Source organism: Triticum aestivum, chromosome 5B, assembly GCF_018294505.1.
Source record: "Triticum aestivum cultivar Chinese Spring chromosome 5B, IWGSC CS RefSeq v2.1, whole genome shotgun sequence".
Taxonomy (NCBI): Eukaryota; Viridiplantae; Streptophyta; class Magnoliopsida; order Poales; family Poaceae; genus Triticum; species Triticum aestivum.
The window spans coordinates 671,653,063-671,673,417 of record NC_057807.1 but is presented as its reverse complement, the minus strand read 5'-3'; the positions used below and the strand labels follow the sequence as shown (position 1 = coordinate 671,673,417).

Here is a 20,355-nt window from a genome sequence, read left to right as displayed (position 1 = left end):
ATGTGCACCGCACATTATGTAAAATATTCATCATCTTAAGAAAATTGTGCAACATATATTACAAAAATGTTCAATTAGCATTACCCAAAGTCTGTTATATTAAATAAAATGTTCACCGTTTATAAAGAAAGTTTCATCGTGTATTAAAAAATGTTCTCTATACGCATAAAAAGTGTTCAACGTACATTAAAAAATGTTCATGCGTATTTAAAAACATTTTCATCATATACTGAAGCCTATATTAAAAAATATTTAGTAATTTTGTTAAAAATCTAAGAGTAAAACCAACCCAGTGAATGAAAAAAATAATTAAAAAACCCTAAAATAAGGCAAAACCGGAAACAAAAATAAAGCACAAGAGAAATGAAACGAAAGAAACGAGCGCAACGAACGAGCCCCAGCACGCGCGCCAGTAAAACGCTGTCAGGACCCCGACTCAATGCCACATCGATCTAGCATGTAACATCTCATATCACTTTGCGGCCTCACGCACGGTATTCCCGGTGTCGCCTTACCTTCGCCCGGGACCGTTTGCGCCTTTTGGCACACGTATATGATAGTGTTGCTAGCATCCATATGATAAGGAGCCCGGGCTGACATGGCTAGTCGTAAACCCAAAGTGGCACAAACTTACAGGGACAGGCATCCATGACCCAGCATCAAACGTGTCGGTCATCAACGAGTGAACTCAGGCTGTAGCACTGGGCTAACAGGACTCCGGTGAACCGGGCTGTAGCGGGCTAACAGGACTCCGGTATTCACCGCGTGACATTTCCCCGAAGGGACAGACACAGGAACAAAGAAGGACACATGCCGGCCAGCCTAAGTGATCCGGAGCAGTAGCAAGCTACCAGGGCTCAGTGGAAGCACTAGGAGACATTTCCCGGTAAGAGAGACTACTAGGGATAAACAACTAGATAGTCAGATCCCACACATAGCAATACACATTACACGTACGCATAACATGCAAGTATGTGTTGTACAACATGGCATCACAGCATAACTCAACAACTCATATAGATACGACTCAAAGAGCCATCATAGCATTTATTGCAAACAGGGGTCACACGACCCATCATACAGAGCATACAAACAACAAGCGGAAGCATTACATGTCTGGGTACAGACATCTACAAATGAAAAAGGCTGAAGAGCTTGACTATCTACAACATCCGATCAAGATCGTAGCTGAGGTACAAGCTACTCGTCGAAGTCCACAAGACACTAGTAAGACCGAAGTCTCCGCTGCAAAAACATAAATAAAGCAACATGAGTACAAAGGTACTCAGCAAGACTTACATCAGATCCTATCATACATGCATTTGTATCAAGAAGGTAATGTGGGGTTTAGTTGCAGCAAGCCAGCTTTGACTCAGTGGCTATCCTGTTCTACGACTACCAGAACTTCTTTGAGGTGATATGGCGCACACGAGTCCACTAATCACCACACAATACACTACTATGGATTCATCCCCGTCTCCCCACGAGAAGGCCATCCATAGCACTCACACTTGTCTTGAGCATTTTAGAGTATCCACTTCAAGTTGTCTATGTACCATGTAAGCATCCAAGAAGTCCATAACCGCGGACCCGGCTATTCGAATAGATCATGTTAACCCTGCAGGGGTGTACTTCTTCACACACGCTCTCGCCATTTACCGCCATGTACACGTCATGTATCTCGGCAACCTTCAAGCGGAAGCCTGGCGAGGGTGTCGGCCACGACCTGACTAACCACACAAGACTCTAATCCAGGTTTATCGCCTATTCGGGTTCCATCCGCAAGGAGATCCGGCCGGGGTTTCACTCACGGCCCCAAACGATGTGTGCAGGGTTCCCAAGCCCACCTCGCCGGATGGATCTACGCTTGGTACACCGTGCCACTTGTGCCTAGTCTGTCCCAAGCCCACCTGGCCGGGTGCCACTTGGTAGACTACTAACACTACCTACAAACACCAGAAACTAGTTGCGACTCCTGGACAGAGATCAAGTTGGTTAATAAGTCGAGAGGGCTTGGAGCGCCCGGAGCCCATTGTGTGGTAGTATCGAGTCATTGGACAACATACATAGAACTCAGGGCTTAAGGACGGTTCCAGTGAGACAACCCACCATGTACTCCTACATGGCCTCTCACCGCTACCTTTACCAACTCGTGTTCACACACTTAACTCTCAGCACCAGAACATATCGTAACACTCCAATTCATTCCTAATGAATCAGACCTGACACAACTCTAAGCAATAGCAGGCATAGCATGGTAGGTACACAACATGGCTCAATCAACTCCTACACATGCTAGTGGATTTCAACTATTTACTGTGGCAATGACAGGTCATGCAGAGGAATGGGTTCAACTATCGCAGCACAAGGTAGCAGATGAATCGTTGTTGTTCTAATGCAATAACTGAGAGCAGGAGCGAGAGAGTAGGATTGTATCGGAATGAACAAGGGGGGGTTTGCTTGCCTGGTAGATCAACAAGGGGGCACTGCTCCTCAGACAGGTACTCTGGAACGGTCTCCGGAGCAGGACCTATCGAGAAGGAACGGTGCCAACAATCAATACACGAGCATATGCAACAATATGATGCATGAACATGGCATGAAGATGTGATGCTGTTTGAGCTAATGCAACTAGTATTCATTTGGTTAGAAGTCCATTTGAACCAATGGTTCAAATGCATCTCCAAATAAGCTCTTTATATAAGCCATTTTAGTGTTTCACTTATACAGTAGGTATAAGTTGGTTTGTCATGCATGAAACTGGTACAGATGGAAAGATTGCATTTTTCTGATAATTTTTCATATATAAATTATTTCAATCTGAGCTACGGTTGAATTTCTATGAATTTTTGAAGTTTTGCTAATTTCCTGGAATTTCCTGATTTAATTTAAATCCAGAAATCATTATTGCGTCAGCATTGAGTAAGCATGACGTCAGCAGGTCAACTGCGGCTGGCTAGGGTCAAACCTGATGTGTGGGGTCCACACGTCAGTGACACGGGTTAGACAGGGGGGGGGTTAGTTTAGTTTAATTAAGGATTAGGGGCACTAGGGCCCACATGTCAGTGTCAGGGGGTTAGATTAGGTGGTGATTAGCTTAAGCTAATCACCTGATGGCGGGGTCCACCTGTCATGGACCCAGGGGAGGTCAACCCCCTGGTCAACTGAGGCTAACTCGCCGGCGGCTCGACGCCGGCGATGATAGGTGCGGCGGAGGGGCTCGGGTTTGAGCTACGGACGACGGTTTCGAGCGAGGTTTGCGGCTATGGTTTGCTGGCGCTTGCGCGCAGCCATTGGTAGCATCGGGAGGGTGAGACGTGGCCTGAGTCGAGCGCAGCGTCGACTTCGGCGGTGGCCGGAGTTCGGGATAGCGCGGGCGTGGGGCTGCAGCTCGCGTTCGAGCGAACGGAGAGCACAGGCGGTAGCTACGAGGCAGCAGGAGCACGTCGGAGCTACTACACGAGGCGGAGGTGCTCGGGGGCACGGAGCTCGCCGGCCATGGCGGACGGCGGCTTCAGGCGCTCGCGGGGCAGCGGCTACAGGGCACGCGCGAGAGAGAGAGGTGAGGGGAAAGGAAGAGGGGCTCACGGCGGACTCGCAGAGCAGGCCAGTGTGCTCGGGGACGTCCTGCGGCGAATCGACGGCGGCGGTGGTCGGAGCCCGAGGTGGAAGACGATGGTGATGGCGACTTTCCAGGGCGTCCGGCGCCGTGTGTCTCATCGAGGAGGCGTTGCCCACAGCGGCGGAACGCGTGGACACGACGGAGGGACGAGGGGGAGGCGGTGGCTACGGTGATGCTCGTCGGCGGCGGCGGTGGCGCTCGGACGTTCGCGAGAGAGGGCGAGAGAGAGAAGGGGAGGCCACTGGAGAGAGGGAGAGAGGTGCGGGGCGGCGCGTGGCGTCGTTCCGGACGTCCAGGCGTCGGGGGGGAAGGACAGGCAGGCAGGTGCCGTGGCGGCACGGCGGTGCGCACGCGTCGGCCACACGCCCCTGGCCTCCTGGCGGGAGGTGGAGCACGACTGGCACTGGCCAGTCGGCTGGGCCGGCCAGCTGGGCCGCGCAGTGCCAGGCCTTAGGTGGGCACATGTAAGCATTTTACATTTTTGTTTTCTTTTCTATTTTTCTGACATTTGTTTTGATTTAATTAAAATATTAAATCATTTTATTACCTTATGCCAATTTTTGCAGGAGCTAACTATATTATTCCAGAGGTCCTCAATAAATGGCATAGTTTTTGGACCATATTATATATATATATAACAATATATATCCAAAGCAAATAATTATCGGATTAATCCAAATGGCCAAAATTAAATATCCATGAGCTCCTAAAATATTTGTTTAAATTTTACCTCTGACCAATATCTTCAGAGAGCAACATGAACATTTTCTTGGACCTTTTTGGAGAAATTTTTATTTGGGTCATTTCAAAAATGATTCTGAGGGTTTCACAAATCCTCATTTCAAAATTAAATGGAATTTAAACATGATGCACAAATGACTAGCTAGTCTAGGTCATACCAGACTAGGGATGTGACAACTCGCCCCCACTTGGAAGAATCTCATCCCGAGATTCAGGGGTCGACGGAAAGAAAGTGGGGTACTCCAGTCGAAGACGATCTTCTCGCTCCCAAGTAGCTTCTCTCTCGGAATGATGAGACCACTGAACTTTGAGAAACTTGATGTTCTGACGTCGGGTAACACGCTCTGCTTGATCAAGAATGCGAACCGGGTACTCTCGGTATGTGAGGTTATCTTGAAGATCAAGTGTTTCGTGGTCCACTCCGCGGATAGGATCCGAGAAGCAACGCCTGAGTTGAGAGACGTGGAAGACATCATGAACTCGAGAAAGATGTGAGGGTAGTTCCAACTGGTAGGCAACCTCTCCTTGTTTAGCGAGAATGCGAAAGGGACCAATGTAACGAGGAGCCAACTTGCCCTTGATACCGAAATGATGGGTACCCTTCAAGGGAGTAACCCGAAGGTAAGCTTTTTCCCCAACTTCATAAGTCATATCCTTATGATGACGATCATACTGACTCTTTTGACGAGACTGGGCTGTTTTCAAGTTCTCACGAATGATGCGAACTTGCTCTTCTGCCTCCTGGATCATGTCCGGTCCAAAGAATTGTCTTTCACCGGTTTCTGACCAGTTCAAAGGTGTTCGACATCTTCGTCCATAGAGAACCTCAAAAGGAGCTTTCTTGAGGCTGGATTGATAGCTATTGTTATAAGCAAACTCGGCAAAAGGAATACATTTCTCCCAATCCATACCGAATGAGATAACGCAAGCTCTAAGCATGTCTTCGAGAATTTGGTTGACCCTTTCCACCTGACCACTCGACTGAGGGTGGAAAGCGGTACTGAAGGAAAGATGGGTTCCCATGGCAGTTTGGAAACTCTCCCAGAAATGAGAAGTGAAAAGACTGCCACGGTCTGAATTGATCTCTAGTGGAACACCATGAAGTGACACTATTCGAGAAATATATAAGTCAGCGAGCTGACTAGCAGTGATACTTTCTCGAACAGGAAGGAAGTGAGCCACTTTGGAAAGACGATCAACGACTACGAAGATAGCGTTATTCCCTTTCTTGGTCCTGGGAAAGCCGGTGATGAAGTCCATACCAACTTTATTCCATTTCCATTCAGGGATAGCTAAAGGCTGAAGGGTGCCAGCAGGTCTCTGATGCTCTGCCTTAACGCGACGACAAACGTCACAGTTAGCAATGAACTGAGCAATCTCTCTCTTCATCCTAGTCCACCAGAACCTCTGGCGTAGGTCCTGATACATCTTAGTGCTACCGGGATGAATCGTGAGAGGAGATTCATGCGCCTCCTTAAGAATCAGTTGTCGAAGATGTTGATTCTTGGGAATCACCAAGCGATTCTCAAAGAAAACAACACCACGATCATCCATAGAGAAACATCCACCAACTCCCGTCTTAATGTTCCTCTTGATTCGGGAAATTCCCGTGTCCTGCTTTTGAGCTGCGATAATCTGATCCTCAAGATCAGGTTGCGCCACCAAGGTAGAAAGGAATCCGTGAGGAGCAATGTGAAGATTAAGCTTACAGAATTCCTCATGGAGAAGTGGTTGGCCTTGCTGCAACATGAGATTGTTGCAATAGGATTTACGGCTTAGAGCATCAGCCATGACATTGGCTTTGCCTGGGGTGTAGGTAATCCCTAGATCATAATCTGTGATCAACTCCAACCAACGTCTTTGCCTAAGGTTCAGATCCGGTTGGGTGAAGATATACTTGAGACTCTGGTGATCGGTGTGGATCTCGCAACGTTTACCAAGAAGGTAATGTCGCCAGGTCTTGAGTGCATAGACTACGGCTGCAAGCTCTAGATCATGTGTAGGATAATTCTCCTCATGTGGATGCAACTGTCGAGATGCATAGGCAATCACATGACGATCCTGCATAAGAATGCAACCTAGTCCCTGTCATGAGGCGTCGCAGTAGATAACAAAGTCCTTTGTGAAATCCGGTGGCACAAGTACGGGAGCATAAGTCAGGCGTCTTTTCAGTTCCTGAAAACTGTACTCACACTGTGGGGACCACTCGAACTTTTTATCTTTCTTGAGAAGTTCCGTGAGGGGTTTGGCTACTTTGGAGAAGTTTTCAACAAAGCGCGACAATAGCTGGCTAGACCAAGGAAACTCCTAACTTGTTTGACTGTTTCAGGTGGAGTCCAATCAAGAACGGCCTTAACTCTCTCGGGATTGACAGCAATGCCCTTACCAGAGATCATGTGGCCTAGATAGGTCACTTCTAGCAACTAAAGTTCGCACTTGGAGAACTTGGCATAAAGACGGTGCTCTCTGAGTTTTTCTAACACAAGTCTAAGATGTTCGGCATGCTCTTCCTCGTTCTTCGAGTAAATAAGAATATCATCGAGGTAAACCACGACGAACTTATCTAAGTACTCCATGAAGATCGAGTTCATCAAGCGGGAGAAAGTAGCTGGAGCATTGGTTAGGCCAAAGGACATGACGGTGTACTCGTACTGGCCATAACGAGTGACAAAGGACGTCTTGGGGATGTCCCCGTTTCTGATTTTGATTTGGTGGTAACCTAACCTCAAATCCATCTTGGAAAAGACTGAGGATCCAGCGAGCTGATCATACAGATCGTTGATCCTGGGGAGCGGATATTTGTTCTTTATCGTGACCAAATTAACAGAACGATAATCTACAACCATCCGGTCCGTACCATCCTTCTTCTTGACGAAGAGGACGGGGCAAGCCCAAGGAGAAGAACTGGGACGGATGAAACCCTTTTGCAAGGACTCATCAAGTTGTTTCTTAAGCTCGGCTAGTTCTAAGGGTGCCATCTTGTAGGGTCTCCTAGAGATTGGAGCGGTTCTAGGGATAAGATCTATGACAAACTCTACATCTCGGTCAGGTGGAACACCTGGCAGTTCCTCTGGAAAGACATCCGGAAAGTCACAGACTACCGGGATATCTTCAAGGTCTAGAAGAGGGCTGGCATTAAGAGAATAGAGCTGACGCTTTGCAACTCTAGTGGAGACAGGGACTATCTTGCCAGATGGGTGTGTGAGCTGAACAGACCTGGTGAAACAATCAATCTTGGCATGATGAGCTGTCATCCAGTCCATACCCAAGATGATGTTAATATCCGAAGACTTGAGAGATATCAAGGAAGCAAGGAATACAAGTCTGTCAACATGGATTTCATTGCCATAACTTATCCTAGAAGTTTGCCATTTGGATCCAGGAGTTTGAATAAGTAGCGGGGAGGGCATATCACAAAATGACATGTCGTGCAAGCGGGCATAGCTTTCAGAAATGAAGGAATAAGACGCTCCAGTATTGAACAGAACCGATGCTGGATGACAGTTAACAAGGAGTGTACCAAGAACGACATCTGGATCATCATGAGCGTCTTTAGCTGAGACGTGATGCACACGTCCATGTTCAGTGGGAGCTGACTTGGCACTGATCATCTTGCGTGATGGCTTACCACGGCCAACAGACTTCTCGGGCTGAGGTGGAGCAACTCTGATCTGAGTGCAAATACGGGCAATGTGGCCTGGCTCTCCGCACTTGTAACAAATCTTGGAGGTAGGATGTGGACCCGCATTGGCAGGCGGTCCACCAATAGGCCTGGGTGGAGCATACTGCTGAACTGGATGAGGTGCCACATAAGATGGCCTCGGTACATATCCGGAAGGAAGAGCGGAGTTTGGAACCCAAATCCGGCGCTTCTGAGAGCTAGAACCGGAGGAAGATCCCAAATCACGGGTGTGCTTACGAGACTCCTCGTAAGTGAGCTGAGCTGTCTCTGCATTAATGGCTTTGTTCACAAGAGCTTGGAATGTATCACAATGATGCAGGTGGAGATCACGACGGAACTTGGGATTGAGACCCTTCCGGAACCTAGCCTACTTCTTGGCATCCGTGGACACTTCTTTTTGTGGCATAGTGAGCGAGGTTCTCAAACTCTCTACTATAAGCATCAACAGCCATCTTACTCTGGGTGAAACTACAGAACTCTTCTCTCTTGCGATCGATGAGGGCTTCAGGAATGTGATGCTCGCGAAAAGCCTCAGTGATATCTCTCTAGGTAGGATTCTGGCCAGCTGGAAGCATAGCCTCATAGTTCTGCCACCAAAGACTAGCAGGACCTTCCAGGTGGTATGTGGCATAAGTGACCTTGTCATCTTCAGCTACGCTCGCGGAACGCAGCTTATGAGTGATGCTACGGAGCCAGTCATCTGCATCGAGTGGCTCGATGGAATGATGAAAGGCAGGTGGGTGCAAGCGAATGAAGTCATGAATGGTCGCAGACTTATTGGACTGATGTGCGGTGTTCTCCTCGATACGTGCCAACAAACGGTTAGACTCACGCTTGTTCCTCTCCATTTCTAACATGAACCCTGTCAACGAAGGCGGGTCGGGAGGATCCTCATCCCTACCATCTCCATGGTTCTGGCTACGAACAATAGAACTTGATGACATCCTGAGAAACGAAACCAGGGACGGAGTCAGCATCAACTATAGACTGTAGACTGTAGGACAAGGAATTAGTATCTCTCGAACTCCTAGGGAAAATTCCGGCAGCATAACGGCAGTAAAATGCTCAGAATGAGACATCCTACTAAAAATGGGGTGGTAACATGCTCATCAGCATTACTCAAGGTTCTGAGATAGTACTAAACAGACTACATCGGAAGTACTCAAAACTGGGATATGACTCTGATCAACCATCCCTATGGGACTACGGAGTAGTAACACGTGATCCTGATAGACGGAAGAGAGAGCCTAGTTCCTTAACCCCGTAGGAAAGATAGGACGACTCAGATCAGAAGGCCATGAGGTAAAGGAGTAAAAGGAGCCTTACGTTCCTTCCCACAATCAATTCCCTTACATAACTAAAGAATTTCTAGACTCAACTTCGACCAGTTTGGCTTGGTAATCCTACAGGCAGTCAGGCTCTGATACCAACGCTGTCAGGACCCCGACTCAATGCCACATTGATCTAGCATGTAACACCTCATATCACTTTGCGGCCTCACGCACGGTATCCCCACGGGTGTCGCCTTACCTTCGCCCGGGACCGTTTGCGCCTTTTGGCACACGTATATGATAGTGTTGCTAGCATCCATATGATAAGGAGCCCGGGCTGACATGACTAGTCGTAAACCCAAAATGGCACAAACTTACAGGGACAGGCATCCATGACCCAGCATCGAACGTGTCGGTCATCAGCGAGTGAATCCAGGCTGTAGCACTGGGCTAATAGGACTCCGGTGAACCGGGCTGTAGCGGGCTAACAGGACTCCGGTATTCACCACGTGACATTTCCCCGAAGGGACAGACACAGGAACGAAGAAGGACACATGCCGGCCAGCCTAAGTGATCCGGAGCAGTAACAAGCTACCAGGGCTCAGTGGAAGCACTAGGAGACATTTCCCGGTAAGAGAGACTACTAGGGATAAACAACTAGATAGTCAGATCCCACACATAGCAATACACATTACACGTACGCATAACATGCAAGTATGTGTTGTACAACATGGCATCACAGCATAACTCAACAACTCATATAGATACGACTCAAAGAGCCATCATAGCATTTATTGCAAACAGGGGTCACACGACCCATCATACAGAGCATACAAACAACAAGCGGAAGCATTACATGTCTGGGTACAGACATCTACAAATGAAAAAGGCTGAAGAGCCTGACTATCTACAACATCCGATCAAGATCGTAGCTGAGGTACAAGCTACTCGTCGAAGTCCACGAGACACTAGTAAGACCGAAGTCTCCGCTGCAAAAACATAAATAAAGCAACATGAGTACAAAGGTACTCAGCAAGACTTACATCAGATCCTATCATACATGCATTTGTATCAAGAAGGTAATGTGGGGTTTAGTTGCAGCAAGCCAGCTTTGACTCAGTGGCTATCCTGTTCTACGACTACCAGAACTTCTTTGAGGTGATATGGCGCACACGAGTCCACTAATCACCACACAATACACTACTATGGATTCATCCCCGTCTCCCCACGAGAAGGCCATCCATAGCACTCACACTTGTCTTGAGCATTTTAGAGTATCCACTTCAAGTTGTCTATGTACCATGTAAGCATCCAAGAAGTCCATAACCGCGGACCCGGCTATTCGAATAGATCATGTTAACCCTGCAGGGGTGTACTTCTTCACACACGCTCTCGCCATTTACCGCCATGTACACGTCATGTATCTCGGCAACCTTCAAGCGGAAGCCTGACGAGGGTGTTGGCCACGACCTGACTAACCACACAAGACTCTAATCCAGGTTTATCGCCTATTCGGGTTCCATCCGCAAGGAGATCTGACCGGGGTTTCACTCACGGCCCCAAACGATGTGTGCAGGGTTTCCAAGCCCACCTCGCCGGATGGATCTACGCTTGGTACACCGTGCCACTTGTGCCTAGTCTGTCCCAAGCCCACCTGGCCGGGTGCCACTTGGTAGACTACTAACACTACCTACAAACACCAGAAACTAGTTGCGACTCCTGGACAGAGATCAAGTTGGTTAATAAGTCGAGAGGGCTTGGAGCACCCGGAGCCCAATGTGTGGTAGTATCGAGTCATTGGACAACATACATAGAACTCAGGGCTTAAGGACGGTTCCAGTGAGACAACCCATCATTTACTCCTACATGGCCTCTCACCGCTACCTTTACCAACTCGTGTTCACACACTTAACTCTCAGCACCAGAACATGTCGTAACACTCCAATTCATTCCCAATGAATCAGACCTGACACAACTCTAAGCAATAGCAGGCATAGCATGGTAGGTACACAACATGGCTCAATCAACTCCTACACATGCTAGTGGGTTTCAACTATTTACTGTGTCAATGACAGGTCATGTAGAGGAATGGGTTCAACTATCGCAGCACAAGGTAGCAGATGAATCGTTGTTGTTCTAATGCAATAACTGAGAGCAGGAGCGAGAGAGTAGGATTGTATCGGAATGAACAAGGGGGGGGTTTGCTTGCCTGGTAGATCAACAAGGGGGCACTGCTCCTCAGACAGGTACTCTGGAACGGTCTCCGGAGCAGGACCTATCAAGAAGGAACGGTGCCAACAATCAATACACGAGCATATGCAACAATATGATGCATGAACATGGCATGAAGATGTGATGCTGTTTGAGCTAATGCAACTAGTATTCATTTGGTTAGAAGTCCATTTGAACCAAAGGTTCAAATGCATCTTCAAATAAGCTCTTTATATAAGCCATTTTAGTGTTTCACTTATACAGTAGGTATAAGTTGGTTTGTCATGCATGAAACTGGTACAGATGGAAAGATTGCATTTTTTTGATAATTTTTCATATATAAATTATTTCAATCTGAGCTACGGTTGAATTTCTATGAATTTTTGAAGTTTTGCTAATTTCCTGGAATTTCCTGATTTAATTTAAATCCAGAAATCATTATTGCGTCAGCATTGAGTAAGCATGACGTCAGCAGGTCAACTGCGGCTGGCTAGGGTCAAACCTGACGTGTGGGGTCCACACGTCAGTGACACGGGTTAGACATGGGGGGTTAGTTTAGTTTAATTAAGGATTAGGGGCACTAGGGCCCACATGTTAGTGTCAGGGGGTTAGATTAGGTGGTGATTAGCTTAAGCTAATCACCTGATGGCTGGGTCCACCTATCATGGACCCAGGGGAGGTCAACCCCCTGGTCAACTGAGGCTAACTCGCCGGCGGCTCGACGCCGGCGACGATAGGTGCGGCGAAGGGGCTCGGGTTTGAGCTACGGACGACGGTTTCGAGCGAGGTTTGCGGCTATGGTTTGCTGGCGCTTGCGCGCATTCATTGGTAGCATCGGGAGGGTGAGACGTGGCCTGAGTCGAGCGCAGCGTCGACTTCGGCGGCGGCCAGAGTTCGGGATAGCGCGGGCGTGGGGCTGCAGCTCGCGTTCGAGCGAACGGAGAGCACAGGCGGTAGCTACGAGGCAGCAGGAGCACGTCGGAGCTACTACGCGAGGCGGAGGTGCTCGGGGGCACGGAGCTCGCCGGCCATGGCGGACGGCGGCTTCAGGCGCTCGCGGGGCAGCGGCTACAGGGCACGCGCGCGAGAGAGAGGTGAGGGGAAAGGAAGAGGGGCTCACGGCGGACTCGCAGAGCAGGCCAGTGTGCTCGGGGACGTCCTGCGTGCGGCGAATCGACGACGGCGGTGGTCGGAGCCCGAGGTGGAAGACGACGGCGATGGCGACGTTCCAGGGCGTTCGGCGCCGTGTGTCTCGTCGAGGAGGCGTAGCCCACAGCGGCGGAGCGCGTGGACACGACGGAGGGACGAGGGGGAGGCGGTGGCTACGGTGATGCTCGTCGGCGACGGCGGTGGCGCTCGGACGTTCGCGGGAGAGGGCGAGAGAGAGAAAGGGAGGCCACTTGAGAGAGGGAGAGAGGTGCGGGGCAGCGCGTGGCGTCGTTCCGGACGTCCAGGCGTCGGGGGGGAAGGACAGGCAGGCAGGTGCCGTGGCGGCACGGCGGTGCGCACGCGTCGGCCACACGCCCCTGGCCTCGTGGCGGGAGGTGGAGGACGACTGGCACTGGCCAGTCGGCTGGGCCGGCCAGCTGGGCCGCGCAGTGCCAGGCCTCAGGTGGGCACAGGTAAGCATTTTACATTTTTGTTTTCTTTTCTATTTTTCTGACATTTGTTTTGATTTAATTAAAATATTAAATCATTTTATTACCTTATGCCAATATTTGCAGGAGCTAACTATATTATTCCAGAGCTCCTCAATAAATGGCATAGTTTTTGGACCATATTTTATATATATAACAATATATATCCAAAGCAAATAATTATCGGATTAATCCAAATGGCCAAAATTAAATATCCATGAGCTCCTAAAATATTTGTTTAAAATTTACCTCTGACCAATATATTCAGAGAGCAACATGAACATTTTCTTGGACCTTTTTGAAGAAATTTTTATTTGCGTCATTTCAAAAATGATTCTGAGGGTTTCACAAATCCTCATTTCAAAATTAAATGGAATTTAAACATGATGCACAAATGACTAGCTAGTCTAGGTCATACCAGACTAGGGATGTGACAAACGAGAAGCGGAAAAACAATTGCAGGCCTCGCTAGGCCCAACTGCCCGGCCCAGCGTGTGTACTATTGTATAAAAAACGTGTCGCCTGTATCCTGAGCCGTGGGTTGTTGTGGTGTGTTTGTCAGTGTGCAACGGTTGGGTGTGAAAGGTCGCTGGTTTGAATCCTGTGGCCGCATCATATTTTTTTTGTTCCTTTTATTTATTAGTCGAATTCGACAAAAACTTTCAATCAAGTCCGATTCAATGGCGGGAACTTACGAACTAGAAAAAAAGTCTGTCACGGGAGCTTTTTTTTTCGCAAAATAAAAGGGCATTTACTTGATTACATATAAAGCAAAGGGGTTTTCTGCAAAAAAAACATGCCACATCAGCACGTGCCAGCTGGGCCCAGGCGGTCAGATACACTGTCAATACACGTTTATACGCGATTTAGACCTTTTTGTAGCGTAAAAATTACCAAAAGTGGCATCAATTCGCCACCACTGCCTCAAATGTGGTACTAACGTGTAATTAACTCTAACCAGTTAGACCCACCCCACCAGGCCTGAATCCTGATCCAGAACAAAGTATAGGGTTTGTTCGTTCGTTCGTGTGTCGGAACCAACCAACACACCAGCTTGTTTGTCTTCATGCCAATGCTGTTTTCCTTCCTTCTAACCAAATTATACTTCATGCGTTGAAATTTCCGTTTTAAACACACGCTAATTGCATGCTTTCGGCATGCAGGGCGTCAGTCAAAGCCACTCCCTTCCCTGGTTACATGACCAACGGGAACCTTTAAATAAATGGAAACAAAACCCGTCAAGAACTGACGAAAATCTCTACGAGTCACAAGGTCAAACCTCAACGGGCACAGCTCGTCCGTCCACTCGGTCTGTACCGACCGTGACATAATGACCCTGCCTGTTGACCATCATTTGTGGTAGTAAATTAGCAGCACAACGGGACGAAACAACAGCTTCAGTTTTCTTTTTCTGACGAAGGTAACGTCGTACGAGGAGCAGGCAGGCCAGCGCTTTTAGTTTGTCTTCACGCCAATGGCACTTCCTCTGTTCGTTCGACTAGTACTCTCTCCGTTCACTTTTGTAAGTCGTTTTAGACAATTTAAAATAGGCTGTTTTGCACATTGTCTGAAATATCTTCAAGGTCTTATAAAAATAAACAGAGGGAGTACTAAAATCTGCTAGTAAATCTGTGTTCCATGTTCGGACTATTTCAGCATGCACGCATTACACATTTTAGACTCGCATTCACGGGCTACTTTCAGGCCTTAAAACATGCACAGGGGCGAAACAGTAATACAACAGAAAAGTCAAATCATGCCTGCCTGCCTGCTGAGCAAACGGTTACAAGCTGAGTAGTTAATTAGTGCCGAAGTGGAAGTGTCAATCCTTAAATGTTTTTTCTGCTTAATTACAACTTGATTTTGTTCGAGACCAATTCATCTACTACCACTATAAAAGGAAGAGAGGGGCAGATCCAAACAATCACATCCATCAATCGTCAAGATCTAATGGCCCTTAATTCTTCCGTGTTTAATGCTGCAAGCCACACATTAAGCCACTACAATCAAACGCACACCTCCATCGAGTCATCCATAAGAAAAACCGCCCCTCGCACGCACGATACCCACTCGCCCATATGCCACCGCCCTCGCTCGCCCATACGCCACCGCCCTCGCTCGCCCACCCCCTACACGGCCGGCCGCCGCCGCCGCCTCACACCACCGCTCCTCCGCTCGGCCGCTGCCCCACAGATGCGATCGCCGTTGCCGTCCGCGGCTCCTCCGCTAGGTTGCTGCCGCATGGATGCGGTCGCCGCCCGTCGTTCGGCTGATGTGTGATGTCCAGTCACCGCCTCATTTGCTACGGCGAGCCGCCGCCGACCTCCTCGGCCGGTTAGCCGTGCCAACACCCTCCTCCTCCCTTCTCTCTCTCTCTCCTCACTAATCTCTCTCCCTCTCCCCGTTCCCATGTTGCAGAACACCATGGCCATGGACCAAGCTCTGCCAGACCTTCTCTCGCGACTTCCGGCCTTCCTCTCGACCAGATCGACGACGGGACGCCCAGATCCGAGTCATCTGACACGACGCCGTTCGTTTCCGGCTTGCCTAGCCGCACTGAGCATCCGAACCACCTCCCCAGACAGCGCCGCCATCGTCGCCAAGGCGGCGCCGGTCTCGGCCACGGCGCAGGAGGTGTCGTCATCACCGTCCTTGTCATCATCTGGCTGGGCCGTCGACGATCTCCTGCAGTTCTCCCTACGGGCACCGTCGACGGCACTGATAGTCTATCACAAATCAATCAGGTGAACCTTTAATTCAAATCAATCCGGTGATTTTTTTCGTGTGTTATTAATCAGCTTCCATGGTAAGTAGTAGAGTTGGAGGGATCCTCACGTGTTCAATTTTTTGGTGCTAATCAATCAGATCTCCGTCTGATATAGTAGCTTATGAGCACACGTACCCCGCAGCATCAAACAAATACTCGGTTTCAGAGTTAATTTCTGTAAGTCTAGCTCACCTAAATACTCATTTGATTCACTGTTGGGTAATTGAATAGGGATAAGAAAAGCGAGGTGCAACTCAAGCGAATAAACAGTAGAAGAATGAAGAAGTAAGCAGGGGGTGGATGTAGATCCTCCAAGGGACCATCAAGGTAAGGCATTAAACTGAATTTGTGGCACTACTGAATATATGAACTGGCTTGTTAGGACCAACTTATCTGAAACTAATGTGTGAAAAGCTGGACAGGGCGAAATAATTTGTAAGTATACTACAAAACTGTACGGAAAATCTTATGGCAATTTTCCTATTGATGCTTCAAGGTACTGGTTGTGCCCACCTGTTGTGGGATTGCTTCTACCTAAACCATGTGGATTACTCTTCGTACAATTTTCTTGCAGTCAGTGTACTTGTGAAATGCATGCAGCAACAAGGTCTGCCAACCATTGTCATTGTTGCAAGATTACTTTTCTGAAAGTTGTAAAGAGAACGAGAGATAGAACTAAGTAAGTTGCTCTAGCTCTCACCAAGCTATGTCATTGAGCAGGTCACTAAGCTTTGCTATTCGGGTGCATATGACACTAATTATTCAGTGGGTTGGGCACAACATGGCGCTCAGCAGCCCATAGGAAACAAATGGTTCTCTAAGTTGAGATGGTGTTGTGATTAATTGTTGGCTTGTTGCCATCAGATTTACTTACATGGTCAGCTTCCAGTGTTCAACTGTTATATGTAGCACCGCAGATGCATATATTACTATTCAGTGTATACTAAAGTGTTTACTTTGCAGAAGAAATGCATGGTACAGATGGTGTTACTTGCTGTTCTAGGTGTGGTGATCTCAACATTTTTGCTTGGCGCTCCTATAAAGGTATGTGTGTGCCTGGATTGATAACGGACATAGGCAATTCAGTTTAATGTTCCGATGCCTAATTTGTCGTAGCTTACTTTTCCGTATGACTGGAACTGGAAAACATCATTCTTGTTCGGCGGACGCTCAGTGCAACCGATCATGTTACTATGATTGCTCTTCTAAAAGACCTAGGCGCAAGCAAAAAGCTCAGTACGATAATCGAAGGAGAATCCTTAATGAACGATAGGTATGGTACTTTGACTCCCAAATTGTTCATCTTTTGATTTTTTTTAGAATGCGTGCTTTCCCCTTGTCTGCATGCCCATTCCTGTGTTTTATTGGGAGCAGTTCCATTATGATAATCAAAATGGAATGATTGACATAGTATACAGATTACAAGTCTATTTGGGCTTTAGAATGTATGCTTCACACTAAGAAGTAAAAGTATACATTATATTGGTACACTTGTATGTGAAATTTAATACAAGTGTATTTTCACTTCATTTAAAATAAATCGCACCATGTTGGAAAAAAGAGACCAGAGGGGTTTGGGATGGGGCAGGGTGGGATGTGTTTGGATGAAACTACTTTGCATATTCTTAAGAAGAAGCAACGGCCAACTCATATTTATTTGATCCGGGAAAATGTAACCGACAATGATAATTCTGCCCACGACTGAACTTTGAAACATAGCCAACGCACACCCACCATTGGGTTATTGCATAGTTACCAAATTATGCCATGTACAATTATAAGATTATTTTGTACTGTATTCTTACTAAATAACCTTGCATTCTACTGGACTGCTATTGTTGTCTATCAGTTATTTTATTGAACGGTTCTCGGAAAAACTTCCAGTGCAGGGTCCATAATAAAGTTTTTATCATAAGTTTCACTCGGAGCATATGTGATTTACAATTCCAAACTAGATGATACCAAACTATGCTACCAATGCTAATCTGTATCTTCTTTGACCAGTGTTGCTCTAGGCCTTGCATTTGGAATCGCATCTCTACTATGGCTGGGCTTTATTTTCGATGGTACAATCATACAGATTTCACTAACACTCGCAGTCAGATATATGGCTTTCTTCACTGTAAGATAATCAGATAACGGGCATATCAAGGCTCTTATATTTCTATTTTTATCTCTAGAAGGACATGATTTGCTCAGTGTTTGGAAATGGTTTTTAGCTCGAGTAATAGAATGGTTGTCAAGCAACCCTTTTTGCAACATTGGGATGCTGTTTTAATGGCTTGTGATGGCAATCCAGGGTCATTTCTGGATGCATTCATGTGTGCCAATGAGGTTTCCATGTACTGATGATGTAATACTAGATTTTTTATCTTGTCAATTTCTTACCCTGGCAGTATGACTATGTACTCAGACTGCTAGAAAAGTGTATTTTCTTTTTACTATTTCCCCATGAAAGTATGTACTCCCTCCTTAAAGAAATATAAGAGCATTTAGATCACTATCTGAACGCTTTTATATTTCTTTATAGAGGGAGTACTATTTATATCTGATATTGTGTGTTGATCGTTGAACAACTTAATAACTTTTAAGTAATGACTCGGGATAAAGATGATGAAGTAGAGAACATAATCTTGGTGAAGGCATCTCAATGGAGATGGGACAGTATCTATTCATTTATGTTATATTCCTACCCATAGTCTGTTCTGTGAGCAATTGTTTATCTTTTTAATAGTTTACCAGGGATGATGAATTAGTATTACACATTAGTGATTTTGAATGCATGGTTTTTGTAGTTTACTTATGTGTGCATGATTGAGAGTAGGTGCTTCTCAGATAATAAAATTGATTGTGTCATCATTTCATTTGCTCATTATATTGTTTTTGTACTAATCAAGACGTGCATTGCACGTGCAAGCTTACTAGTTGGTTAAAATGATCGAGTTTATGCAGAGCCATCGGACTGCCCAATTTCTGGAACATGTATACAGTGACTTCCTTGTACCACACACCACACAAGCAGATGTGATAATTCTGATCGAGCGCGAGAGAAAAATATTGATACGACGACAAGCATGTGGTGCAGACTACTCCCTCCGTTTCTAAATACTCCCCCCGTCTGGAAATACTTACCGTTAAAATGGATAAAAGAAGATGTACGAGTATAAGCTCTTTTTAGAGATTTCAAAACGAAAAAAATTGAGTGAATATACACTCTAACATATGTCTATACATCTGTATGTACATAGTTTCTATTAAAAATATCTAAAAAGACTTTATATTTAGAAATCGGAGAGAGTAGAAGGAAGCTACAAATGGCAGTGTCATTTTCAAATCAAGCAGTCTGATTATGTATCCATGTATTATGTAATGTAAAGTAAATTAGCCCGCCAAGCGTAAGCAAAACGTCCACCATTGACCCGCAAAATAATATTAATAAAAAGGGAAACGTTTCGCACCGGCGGGCCGGTTGAAAACTACGCCGGTCACGTATGGGCGTCACGAACAAGACTCTCTGGTGGCCCCACCCACCGCCCCTCCCTTCAGCTTACCTTATCTCATTATACGACAGCTACCAGATCCAACTCATCTAGATATCTTGCATCGCTACCATCCCCTCCGCTTCGTAGCTCGCCTCCACCTTGTCCCGAGTGTCGCTGCCGAGATCCTCTGCCACCGACGACGCAGTTCCGGCCGGCCATGGCCACCCCCTTCCCTGGTTTATTTTCTTTCTACCATCTGATGGTTGCCGCTACCCTACCACCCTTTTTCCCCTTTTGATGAAGAGAAACACCATCCTTTTTTCCCCTGTGCTGGAACCGGCGGGGGAATTGCTACAATCGACAGGGGATTTGCTTCAACCAGTAAGGATGGTGGTGGGCGACGACGGCAATGGCTACGGTAAGTTGCTTTTTGATTTTGTTTCTGGAGTCACTTTTGATTTTTCGGGAATCAGTTTTCGATTTGCTGCAACAGGGGTAAGATAGTGTCGGGCGGCCGCCGCCATGGATTTTTGCTGCACAATTTTTTTGCTGGAACCACCATTTTGGCTTGCTGGAATCGGCGAGGATGATGATGGGTGGCTACGACGGTGGCGCCATGATTATTTTTGCTGCATTGATTTTTGTTGGAACCGTATCAATTTTTTGTTGGAATCATGTTGTGTTTTTGCTGGAACCATATCAATGTTTTGCTGGAAACAAGATCATTTTTTGCTGGAACCATATCAAAATTTTGTTGGAACCATGTTGTATTTTTGCTGGAACGATATGAACGGTTTGATTGAAATAATGTCATTTTTGCTAGAACCACATTATTTTTTGCTGGAACCATATCAATTATTTGCTGGAACCATGTGTTTTTCCTTCAAACCTGGATGTCGTGCTCTGTCTTTTGTGCTACAACCGGACACTGGTACTGGTACG

General features: G+C 46.9%; 1 long non-coding RNA gene across 2 annotated transcripts; it reads left to right on the top strand.

Moving 5' to 3' along the window:
• Nucleotides 1-15,208: 15,208 nt before the first annotated feature.
• On the top strand, nucleotides 15,209-18,311 carry LOC123114080 (uncharacterized). Of its 2 annotated transcripts, none has more exons than XR_006456394.1 (7): nucleotides 15,209-15,498; nucleotides 15,583-15,908; nucleotides 16,163-16,538; nucleotides 16,652-16,808; nucleotides 16,895-16,975; nucleotides 17,048-17,204; nucleotides 17,936-18,311. It is a non-coding gene; the product is annotated as an uncharacterized lncRNA (long non-coding RNA). The 2 variants fall into 2 exon arrangements; XR_006456393.1 differs by having other exon boundaries at nucleotides 16,163-16,610; nucleotides 16,698-16,808.
• Nucleotides 18,312-20,355: the final 2,044 nt, after the last annotated feature.